This window comes from Plutella xylostella, chromosome 24 (genome assembly GCF_932276165.1).
Source record: "Plutella xylostella chromosome 24, ilPluXylo3.1, whole genome shotgun sequence".
NCBI classification, from domain to species: Eukaryota; Metazoa; Arthropoda; class Insecta; order Lepidoptera; family Plutellidae; genus Plutella; species Plutella xylostella.
This window is the reverse complement of record NC_064004.1, coordinates 4,067,610-4,081,045: the sequence shown is the minus strand read 5'-3', so window position 1 is coordinate 4,081,045 and position 13,436 is coordinate 4,067,610.

Here is a 13,436-nt window from a genome sequence, read left to right as displayed (position 1 = left end):
GATATTTGGTTTGTGACAAAAGTCTTGCAGTACCGAGCATAATAGACCCTGCTCCAGTCAGCTGATCTCCTACAGCAGTCGTAATAAGGGCTGTTTTCTCACGAAATCCGCAAAGCGTATCCAAATGGGTTGAGCTCTGGGACATTTCGTCACATATTCTCTGCCTTAGCAAAATTCTAGATGTGTATCCTAAATGCATTGTATTTATCCCAAAACGGCGATATGGTTCGCAACCTATCACGTGAGTACAAATGTGCTGCGAAAAGTGGGTGGCTCGCTTGTGAGCCACCTTTGACTAGCCCTTTGGGGATTACAGTCGTGAGTGCATATGTATATGTCATTTTATCTTTTCCAAGGTATATGTATGTATACTCTGCCTTAGCCAGTTGTCAAGGTTGCATGCTGCTATAGACATTTTGGTTTGAATTTGTTCACCCATTAAAGGTGGTCAATGGTAGCAATTTTGTAGATATTCAATTTAAAGTTATCCCTGCGCTGCGCAATCAATCCTTAATCAATTTTTATAACATCTAGCCAGAGGCCATACTAAGCACACCTAGCCACAGTATTTTCTTAAAATAATAATAATATGTGGGGACATCTCACACAAAATCATCATGAACACTATCAACTAATAACTATCGTAGTTTTCATTTATTCAATCAGTAAAACAAAGCGGCAATACGAGTATAGTTACAATAAACACACTAAATTTTACCTAACTACTCCTTCCCACAAAACCTCCAACAGGACCAACCACGCGAAAACTCTCCCCATTCCCTTATCATAAAGTTCAAATTCCTTTAACGTTTTAAATGTCATATGTCCAGGTAGGGTTTTTTTCGCACACAGCTGATGAGACAGCTGTTTCGTGTAACTGTGAGGATCCAAACTGGTCTCTTTGTTGAAAAGGTCTCGGTTCAGACGATGTAAGGATGTAACCACAAAGTTTAGGTATAGGCGTTGCTATGGTGTATGAAGACTATGAAGAAGTTAAAAGTTGGGATTCTAAAGTCTGTTTTTTTAACTCAGATACTAAATAAATAGCCAATAAAACGATAGGTTACTTAAACGCGCGACAATCGACTGTAGATGAACCGTTCGGAATCTGTAAATTTAGTGTCTGAGATAAAAAACACACTTTGTTAGTACTCACCTATCATGCATAAAATAATAATAAGCCCCTATATTATTTGCTAATAAGCTGACCTAATGTTATCCATAACGTCACAGGAATCATGTTAGCTGAAACGAGGTTTAATGATTGATTATGATATTGGACTTAATTAAATAATGTAAGTACATATTTAATGGCCTTGTAATGGGTTTACTATTCAAGTATACATACATATTTCCGGATGTTGATAATTTATTTTATCAATAACTTGTTAATACTTCTATAGTTTTATAATAACAGTCGTGAGCATAGAATGTAATTACATACTGTATCTGTATGTATGTATATTGCGTAGTAAGATTAAGGTGTATCTATTTCATTCTAATGATTTTGAATAGAATAGAATAGAATACTACTTTATTGACTAAAAATAACACAAATAACAATTTATACAGTGGAGTTAAAGCAATAGGCGGCCTTATCGCTAAAAGCGATCTCTTCCAGGCAACCTTTGGGTGGAGGAATGACTTAAAGAATAAGGTGGGAAGGTGTACAAATATAGTAGTAAACATTCACAATTTTTATAATAAATACTTAAATACATACATTCAAGATATACAAAAAGGCAGAGGAAATAGTTATCTAGATTTATATTATATATACTTAGGTACTATTGCAAGATTGAGGAAAGATAATGTTCTTTTACCTGATTTTTGAATGCTATAATTGTCTTTGATTTACTTATATTAAACTATTCTTTCCACTCGCTTCTATTTGGCCCTAAAGGGTTTCCAGTGGGAATAATGGGATCGAAAAAGCCTTAGTATTAATCCAAGTTTTCATAGACAGAACTGGGCAGAACCTGAAATATGGGGATTGAAAACCCTAGACCCGAGAACAAGTATCTTTTCTAACAAATATCTGCCTCGGCCGGGATCCAATCCGGGACCTTCGGCATAGTAGTCAGGGTCACTAACCACTCCACCATTCGCTCGTCAGCATCATGATCATCAACCAGCAGTAATTGTCCAATGCTGGACATAGACCTCTCCCTGTCTCCCCTTGTATATACAACTAGCTGTTCCCGCGAGCTTCGCTTCGCTTTAGTTTACCCGTGGGAATTCCGGGATAAAAGTAGCCTATGTTCTTTTTCAGGGTCTAGACCATATGTATACCAAATTTGATTCAAATCCGTTCAGTAGTTTTGGCGTGAAAAAGTTACAGGCAGACAGACAGACAGACACAGTTACTTTCGCATTTATAATATTAGTTAGGATTTGTCTACTATCTACTATTATAACTTCTAATGGAGGATTAAACAGAGGAAATATGCTCTTGTTCCCTAAACCAAAAGGGTGAATTTTGTTCGTGAGCGAGACAAAGGTTTTCGTACACGCGTCATGATTCATGATTCATGAAGGTTCATACCTATTCACAATCGAAGCTTGAATGCAGGAGGTTACACTAGCTTGACCAGAAACGAATGAACGAGAACTGTCGTGAAATCGGTATGTTTAAAGGAGTCTACACACCAAACCCGCCGACCCGCCGACACAGCCCGGCGGCTTGGTGTCGGCAACTTTGTTTCAAGAATCATGTCGGCGACTCGTACCCGCGCGTGCAAGTACTAAAAAAGTTGTACTGATTTCTTGCCGCCGACACTCACCGACACAGCCCCATGACACATGTTGGGGGGTTGGCGGGTTTGGGTCGCCGACACCAAGCCGCCGGGCTGTGTCGGCGGGTTTGGTGTGTAGACTCCTTTATACAAGATACAGTCAAACTAAACTCCTGACATCAAAGAGTGCGATTTTGCTAAGACTTTTTATGATCATCAGTTATTTACTTACTTTTACATACATTTTAAAAATAAAATACCGATTGATTATGGATTTTTAACGGATTTGTCCTTTAATAAATATAACAGATCGATTAAATACGATCTTAAACAATTAGTTAGGATCCACTTCCGTTTTCACAACTTTATAGTAGGACTGTAGAGAAATTTAGTTTTTCTTAATGTAGAATGACCTCACAGGAACACAGAACAAAAAGTATCTTTTGGCCACGTTCCCACGGTTCGTTTGGTGTGGAGGTATGAACAAGCCTCAATAAGCTAAGAGTTTTGGAAATATCCTTTCCAAGAGCTACAAAATACCGACATAGGTAGGTACTTACAGTGCAACTACACTCGGAAGCAAAGAATAAGTTCCACTTACAAAAAATCGACATATATGAATCAGATTTCTTATAACATTAATTCAGCACCGGCGACCGAATGGCGTAGTGGTTAGTGACCTGACTACTGAGCCGATGGTCCCGGGTTCGATTCCCGGCTGGGGCAGATATTAAACACAGATATTTGTTCTCGGGTCTTGGATGTGCCCGTAAAATAGCAATAGGCCCGCCCCCTATTAAATTGGGACTAACATAACACTCTGGCGAAAAGTGGGTGCAGCAATGCACCTCTGCCTACCCCGCAAGGGAGTACATTAGTACAAGGCGTGAGTGCGTGTTTTTTTTTTTTTTAATTCAGCATTTGATCAAAATAATTACGTTTTTAGTTGGTAATATTCGGATGGGCTGTTAAAGGTACTTCAATACTGCAGAAAGTGTCATTAAGCTAGTGTTAATTTAGTGCTATTCACTAAAACGGTGACGTCATGAATGAGGAAATCTGCACATCTAGATTCTAGATGTGTGCGCTAATTAAAAAAGGGCGATACGGCTCGCGACCTATCATCTGAATACAAATGTACAGCGAAAAGCGGGTGACTTGCTTGCGAGTCGCCTCTGCATGAGTACCGCTTCGGGGATAAGATAAGATAAAAGATAAAATACTCTTTATTGCACACAAACAGAAGCAGAGTTACAAACAAGAAAAGAAAATAAATAACACAATCGGCGGCCTTATTAATAAAAGTAATCTCTTCCAGACAACCAAATTGATAGGAAATAGAAAGAAAGAAAATGGGTATCGTGTGAAAACAAGAGATATTTATAAACTACATTTAAGAAAATAAATAGCACAATCGTTGGCCTTATTAATAAAAGTAATCTCTTCCATGCAACCAAATTGATAGGAAATAGAAAGAAAGAAAATGGGTATCGTGTGAAAACAAGAGATATATATAAAGTCTTATATAAAGTCGTGATTACAGTCGTGAGCATAATTATGTATGTACAGTTTCCCTGAATTGATAGTGCACATGCAGATCTTCACACCCGAATCATTGAATCGTAAGAGCCTTAAACAAAACACCTGCATTTTGCACCTTGTTCTAAAGAAATAGGAGTCTATATCATGTGTCACATAATCGAAAGCAACCGATCTGTCAAAGATTTCTATGCGCATTATCAATTTTGGACAACTGTATGTATTTTACTAAGGCCCTGTTTCACAATGTCTGGTTAGTGGCTACCTGTCGGATAAAATACATGCTGTCACTCTCTGTCATTATTTTTTAGACAGTGACAGTATGTATTTTATCCGACAGGTAACCACTAACCAGACATTGTGGAACAGGCCCTAAAACTTTTACATTTCTCGTGAGTGTTAGGTACGCGCTGTTTTTATTTACCTAACTCGGATTTTATAAAGAAATCAATGCATGATAAGGCTAGCAGTATACCAACGCACAGTCCTACCTCCATAAGGCCCGACTCATCGTTACATTACCGTTTATTGCACAATGCAGCCTGCACGTGTGCCGGCCGGGTTCGAACTCCGTACTGCTTCATTCATAGCCGAGGAGGAGAGAGAGGTGTCATACGTTTTGGCCTATGTATAGGTATATTATCTAAGCTTTTTCCACAAACTTTAGCTGTAACTTTTCCTTTACAGATAGATTTATAAATAAATAATGTTGGTAGCTTTAAAACTGTTCAAAACGGTGATTTTCGGGTTTACAGATTTTAGTGTATGCATGTGTAAGGATTAGTACTTAAGGTGGCCTAATCCAGCACTACCGGAAATGTTTGTCATCGACACGCTAAGATCAGCTGATGCTCTTTAGTCATTATCAAAAGAGGAGGAATTCTCATCCACCACTACCTACTCCCTTCTCGATTCCATGGCATGGTTATTTTGGCTTTTTTCCATAATTTATTATATCGCCTTTCTTCTTGGCGACAAACATTATACTTAGGCCCTGTTCCACAATGTCTGGTTAGTGGCTACCTGTGAGGTAAAATACATGCTGTCACTGTCAAAAAAATAATAACAGAGAGTGACAGCATGTATTTTACCTCACAGGTAGCCACTAACCAGACATTGTGGAACAGGGCCTTAGGGTACAATTTAAATCATCACCATTCAAAAATATTTTTGTACACTAACACCTTGCACCAAAAAAAAATTAAAACCAAATTAATTACTTAAACCAATTCCAAAATCAAAATTCCAAAAAAAATACATTTACGTTCCAAAATAAATAAACACGCCTCCAAATAATTGCAAGTTTACAATAGATCATCTTTTTAGTCACCAAAACAGAATCATCACCAAATCATGTTTCCTATAATATTGTAGAAATGTTGCCACTATTTACATACCATAAAAATTATATGAACATCATTAAAATTTATTTCAAACCAAATAAGGTATATTGCCTTAAACTTATCTATAAAGACTAGGTTTTGTCAACGCGATGAAAGGTTTAGCAGGTGAGATCAGCGTATGTCACTGAGTATGACTACCCATGAAGGGCTAGCACGGGGCGCAAATAAGACGTGACAAAAGTTCTCCATCGCGCTCGCTCTTGAGGCTGAGCGATGTGAGTGAGCGCGATGCAAAACTTATGTCACGTCTTAAATGCGCCCCGTGCTACTAGCCCTGGTTTACCTAAGTGTATACGTTAGGTAGGATAGGATGTATGGTGTATCGAAAAAGTGAAACTAAAATTTATAGGCATAATAAAAAAATAGTAATTAATTAGACACCGTGTGACGACCGAAACAAAGGAAAAAAATATGCGTCGGAATTTTATCAAGATTTCAGAAGCTGCACGCGAATCAGCCAACTGCCTTTTAAAAAATATATTTAAAAAAAAAACAACTAGCAAGGACAATGCACACATTATGCCAATATGTGGTTCGTAAGCGTAAGCTTGCAATGATCGAACACCTTGCCCGTACCCAGCACTAGTGATGTGGTAAAAATGCATCAATAAAATCGATATCGATATTTTCAAATAATATAGCCCTGGTGAAAGGTTGTCTGGTAAAGATTGCTTTTAGCAATAACGTCTACTTAAATAATTTGGTATTTTTGAGTTATGATTATGATCCAAAAAAATAGTATGGTAATTAAAGTAATAATTATCAAATTAAATAATAATCGTTCATTGCTGGACTTGGGACCAACAGCGTTCCAGCCGTATATCCTTGAACAATCCCTTCTGACCACTTCCGTTTAATACGGACGGTCTAGCGGGGGGCTTCTTAATGCCACCAATTGAAAACAAATTATTACTTCTCAATAGTTTCAAAGTTGATAGCACATCATATCAGTAGCCATTGCTAAGAGCCTTAACTATTTTATACAGTTACTTAACAATATCTCTCATTAAATTATTATGATGATACATACTTGCTCATAATATGATGTAATTGCCCACAAACACAGATGACAAGTCCAGACCAACTTATTTAACCGGTTATAAAAAATGGACGAATGTTCGCTTTAGTACTTATGAAAGAAAGAAAGAAAAAAAGAAAACATTTATTTGACACAATGAACAACAAAGACAGAAAAAAGAAAGAAAAAGAATACAACAAAGAAATATCAATACAGGAATAATACAACATAGTACAAACAAGCAAACTAGGTTACTGTCCAGAGCGTCAAATTGGCACCAGCTCAGCATGTGCTGTGGCACATGTTGTAAGTACTTATCGTACTTACAACGTCATCGATATTTTTCGCATCCCTAGTGCGCGTGCCAGCCGCGCGCTCCGATTGGCCGCCACGCGACGGCGCGTGTCTCGGTGACAGCTGTTCGAAATTTGACTTTTTTCTCCTTTTTTCCGCCGCCAGGCTATGACCGGCCTTGCTCGCAGCCTCTTCTTGCGATTATGATATTCAAACGCAGCTTTAAGGAGTTTCTATTCGAGTACCAGATCCTCTTTTTTACACACTAACAAAATATAGTTAGAGTGTTATAATTTCGACCATTTTAATAATAATAATGGTACTTGTTATTATTATTATTACTTAAATTCTTTATTGCACATAATCAATTTGTACATAGGTAGGCGAACTTAATGATAGTAGCAATCTCTTCCAACTTTGGGCGTTGTGGAGAAAGTGATAGATAGTGCGATGGACTAAGAGGAAAAGGATAATTTGTTAAGAAAGTATGTGCGAGACCTATTTTCCCTGTTTTTTCTGATAGTCGCTTTCTGGACATTGGACATAGCCCCTCCCTTCTCCCCTGCAACGCAACAATACTCTCGAGCCACCTTTGATACCGGCTTTCTACCAATCTGAGAAGACTACACGACCTGCCATATCATCATCCGCCAATAATCATCCACTACTGGACATAGGCCTCTCCCAAGGAGCGCCACAACACTCGGCCCTCGGCCTTCCTCATCCAACCACTACCCGCCATCCGCCTAAGGTTCTCATCCAACCACTACCATACCAACAACCTGCCATAGCAACAAATGAAATATCTAATAATAAAATATAATAGACCTGACCATCTGACATCAATTAAGTGATCGCCATTGTCCATCAAAGGTCTCGCTAAAACTAGTTTATATGCATCTGTTCCCTGAAAATGTTTTTATCAAATAGAAGTGTCTCTGTCTGTTGCTGTTGAAGTGTCCTAAGAAAGAAGGGATAGTTTAGTGGATAACTTGTTCGGATTCGGAGCCCACACGCTCAAAATTTGATGATTAAATTAGAGTAGGAACCAATTAATTATTTACAATTAAGCAATTTATATTTCATGCCAATTAATGTCCAGTCTTGTGAGAGGCACATGTCCTAAAGTGGACTATTTTATGTGTGGTTTTTGAGATTTATCTAGCTATAGACCCACGTGGGCCAAAAAAAAAACTGCAGCGTTTTGTGCTTTACATCTCGCATAGGTCTAAAGATATGCAGGAATTATGCATTATCCGTTACATTACACCACCACGGTGAAATATGTACTAATAAATAAATATGTGGAGACATCTCACACACGGCCACCCGACCCAAACGACGACGGCAGAGCCTGTGTAATGGGTATCGGACAGCTGATGTATCTACACAAATACATAGATAGATACATATTAAATAATATCAACACCCAAGACCTGAGTACAAATATCTGTCTAAAGAAATATCTGCCCCAGCCGGGAATCGAACCCGGGACCTTCGGCAAAGCAGTCAGGGCCACTAACCACTACGACATTCGACCGACATTATCCGTTACATTACACCACCACGGCGAAACATGTATTAATCTTTGTGTGTTTCTGTAAATTTTGACGCAGCACAAATGTCAAATGTGTTCTGTGACATCTGCGCACGCGTCTGACATATGCTAGGACGGAAGCCATCTTGGCACCGCCTTTGGCAAAAAATTGGTAACAAATATTATAAAACTTAGGCCAATGTAAATTTAATATTCGGTTTCGTACATTGTTGTCGATTCAGCGATTGTCCCTTTGATAAAAATAGTTTTTTTAAATCCGGAAATACGGAAATGTGGCTAGCAAAGTACAGATTGTCGATCTATTGGTATAAATTCTCATTAAGTTGAATATTTGTGACTGATGCATATGATACATAATAAAATATGTAGCTACAAAAAATACAACATAGTATTTACGTTGTGAGTCTAGACATAGGTAGTTTACAAAAGCAAAGAGTTAACATAAATGTAGCATTATTTTTTATATTTGTTTAAAAAAATATCTAGAGTATTAGCATTATTTTTATGTTGTATTTACATAATTTTATCAGCGAGCCTCTTAGCCGCAATTCGGTAAAAATCATAGACAACACAGACCTATTATGACTAGATGCCACAAATGCACTCATTTGTATGTGAACCGGGCGTGGCCGAAATTTGTATGTATAGGAATTTATTTTTGACACTCATAATGATAATCACAGCTGGACAGAAGTTTGATCAACTTTTGGTTCATACTAAATAATAATAATAATAATAATAATAATATGTGGGGACATCTCACACACGGCCATCCGACCCCAAGCTAGGTAGAACCTGTGTTATGGGTGTCGGACAGCTGATATATCTACACAAATACATAGATAGATAGATACTAAATATAAATATCAACACCCAAGACCCGAGAACAAATAACTGTGTTTAAACAAATATCTGCCCCAGCCGGGAATCGAACCCGGGACCTTCGGCTCAGTAGTCAGGGTCACTAACCACTACGCCATTCGGTCGTCTAATAAGTTTTATAAATGCACACGCGCTGTACGTAGACTTGGGGAATCTAATATCATATTATAGGTCAGTGATAAACAAGCTTTTAAAAAACCACTTAAAGAAACGTTAAGTTTAACTCATAAGTTATAACGTTATAGTGTTAGTGTGAAGATAACGATTACAATTTCTGGACGGTCACGTCAGTTGCCACTTGTTGGCTTCGCCTTAAAAAGTTTTCCCGTGAGAATTCCGAGATAAAAAGCAACCTATGTTCTTTCTCAGGGTCTAGGCCATATGTATACCAAATTTCATTTAAATCCGTTCAGTAGTTTTGGCGTGAAAGAGTAACAGACAGACAGACACAGTTACTTTCGCATTTATAATGTTAATATAGTTAGGATGTAAGAAAAGAAACAGGTGCTAGGTGTCTCGAGGTGGCTCCTCAAGAAAACTCCTTATGTGATGTTGATATTTACAACAGGTGTATTCAGTTGTACATTGACATTCTTTACATAGTACTATGTAATACACAGTATGTATAGCCTCCCGTCAGATTCTAAGGGCTTTTCCCATTCAAAGCAATTTTAATCTTGCCTATCAGCCCTTAGAGTCCACAGTTCAGTAGTCCTCATCTCCCCTTTTCTACTAACAACTGAAGTGAACTTTCTAAAGACAACAATTAAGATGAAAAAAAAAACTAGTTCACCTTTCTAACTCGCCATATGCGTGACAACTGTCTGACGCACCTTTGCCCTGTCATAATGACGGTAGGTTAGAAAAAAAAGTACAGTTACACACAGAGTAAGTATATGTCAGTTTTTGCAAACAGCTGATGATGCTGGCTGTATGATGCGTAGTGCACGTGCCGATAATCGGAGCCACGATTAAAAAAATAAAAAACAAGCCAAGTGTGAGTCGGACTCTTGCACGAAGGGTTCCGTACCATTAGGAATGTATAAAGTTAAGATAGATGATAAAATGTATTGCATACAAACTACAAACAGAAATAGGTTCACAAACATAGACCCGAAAATAAATGGCACAAACGGCGGCCTTCATCCTAAAAAGTAATCTCTTCCAGACAACCACAAACATATATAGAAATAATAAAGTTAAGAAAAAACGTGTTTTTTATACATACATACATCCATACATCCATCCTGACGTCCCTCAGCAGGGACAAAGGGCCTTGAGTAGATAGCAGTTTTTATAGCACCCTAAAAATTATAGGCACTAGGCCAGCGTGGTGGACTAGGCCTAAAACCCTTCCTTCAATGGAAGGAGACCTGTGCCCCAGCAGTGGGAACGTGATGGGTCGGATGATAAGGACCCTAAAAATTACAGTTTTGGCGAAGCAAAATTTAAAATGTCTGCATCTAAAATCGGCTGTAATATGTCGCTAAGATGATTTAATGAAGGAAATGACCCACACTTGACCTGCAGTTGATTAACAAGAGAAATGCTCAAAGATTACTGTAATTACACTAATTGGAGTTAATAACTATGAAAGCGGCCAAGATTGTGTGAGGGGTGGAGTTTTATCATTGACTCTCCCGTTTCCAGGTCAATGTACCTATCGGAAATACTAACTAAGCAACTTCCATTGAACTATCAACTCCAAAATCGCTTTTTTATATTACGAGACCTCAACTGGGTGCCATGGACGTCCGGCATCTTTCGTACTTGTACGAACCACTTTTTACCATAGATATTGATGGTGCAGAGTCCCCATAATCTTTATCAAGCTTAGCCTTGGTTTCAGTGATGGTTTTTTTCCGCAAAAAATCATGCTTAGTGAGCACACGAAACCGAGTACATCTTCCCTGGTCGGTAATAGAACCAGGGACTTTCGGCACAACCTTCAGAGTTGCCGGCGCCATCCGTTAGTATTTTATACTTACTTTAGGTCTTTGAATGAAAGGAGTACCTATCGTGAGTGACGTATCAACTGGTAATTTCGGCGCACCCTGAGTAGTCAGCGACTGACGCTATTGAAAGAAAGAAAGAAAGAAAATATATTTATTTAGTACTACACAAATACACCACATACACAGAAAAACAATTTACATATACGCTAATAAAACAAACACAGATAGTACACAAAAAAATAAAAAATAGAAAGGAAACATACAAAAAATACATTAGAAACTAATCCTAAAGTCTGTGTTGGTGGTGCATCAGCGTAGCGCCAAAAAGGCCCCGAGCTCAGCATATGCTACACGTACATAAATGTACGTGCAGCGCTGATTTTATTCTGGCTGGCTAATCCTTTCACCACGGTGAAGAACCCTTGACCAGCTCTAGTAATTGTCACCGACAGGATACAGACAACTACCCGAAAACTTAACGCTTAACTAATACGGAATACCTGGGTGGTCAGTAAAATTCTATGAAAAAGATTATTTCCGAGACACGGTGAATAATTCTAATTAATACATTGTTTTAATGGACAATGGGCTTGCGTTTTGCTAAATACGTACTTCATTTAGAAGTAATTATGGTTTATTTTTAAACCTGCAAATTATTAAATGTGTTGACTAAATTATTCAATGGAATTAACTTCTGAAAAATCTTTAGATTATATACTCACGGGCAATGAAAAGGTTCCACTGAGAAAATCACCAAATTACTCCTAAACTGAAAAGGCTAGCTTAATGGCGCCTTTTGCAACATTGAAGTCAACTGTTTCTTTGCACGTAAGTGTATTACCAGTTCAGCTTTCAAATGTATGAATTTAAGTATGTATTTCTCAAAGATCTTTACATAAACTAAATCTTTCAGGCTCGCCCAAAAGGGGTAAGCTCCCGAAATCCTATTCAAAAGGACCACAAGGTCTTTGACCTCATTCGTCAGAAGAAAAAAAAAACTTTAATCTTAGAGCAGATGCTGCGAAAATTAAGATGGCGGAAAAAAGGCGACACGCGCGCGCAAGGTGCGCCTGCGCATCTGTCACTTACACGCCGCTTACAGGGAAATGTGCCAGTGTCTAGTGGAGGATTATAATTGCAATTAAATTATTAAACAGAGAGAGAATGCAATGAAAGGAGAAAGAACAATGTAGAAGATCCAGCGACAATAGCACCGTATTAGGTAGGTACTCCTAAACGAAAAAGACTATGCTTAAAATGTGCCAGTGTCCAGTTGCGGATTATAATTGGAATTAATAAGAAAATATGTACACAGAAATGAAAAAGATCCACCAAAAATAGAACCAGATTAGGTATTCCTAAACGGAAAAGTCTAGCTTAATGACGCCGTATGCAAGATAAAAGCACTTTAAGAGTACAGCGCATCAGAATATTAATATATTTTACGTTGGAACTCTTTCGTTGCTCGTGAATGTATATTTTTTGTGTAGTGAAATAACGTATCGCTGAGAAAAAATATAGAATAATGGAAAGAGGGCCGGTCAGAGCGGTGGTAGCTCAGTCAGAGCGGTGGTAGCTCAGTCGGGTAAGCGCCCGCTTCTCACGCAAGAGATGCGGGTTCGAACCCGGCACTGACATGTACCAATGAGTTCTTTTAACTTAAGTACAATGTATACCATCGCTCTTACGGTGAAGGAAAACATTGTGAGGAAACCTGCATATCTAGATTTAGCACATCTAGATATGTGAACCCACCAACCCGCAGTGGACCAGCGTGGTGGGAAATGGTCCAAGCTTGGGAAGGCAGTTTAGACCTTGGGGATATGCACAAAGGTTCCACTCGAGAGAGCCAAGTGCAGGTACTTACACCCCCACAGAGAATAGAATAGAATAGAGGTCCGGTCTACAATCTAGGATAATACAAAAGATGCAAAATTTCACCTATTGAATGGAATAATACGAATTCGTAGTTTACTCATAATTCGATTCCTAGGCCGCCTTTGGTGTTAGACAAAATCTTTCAGGTTTAAGATGTTTAATTAATAAAAAAAT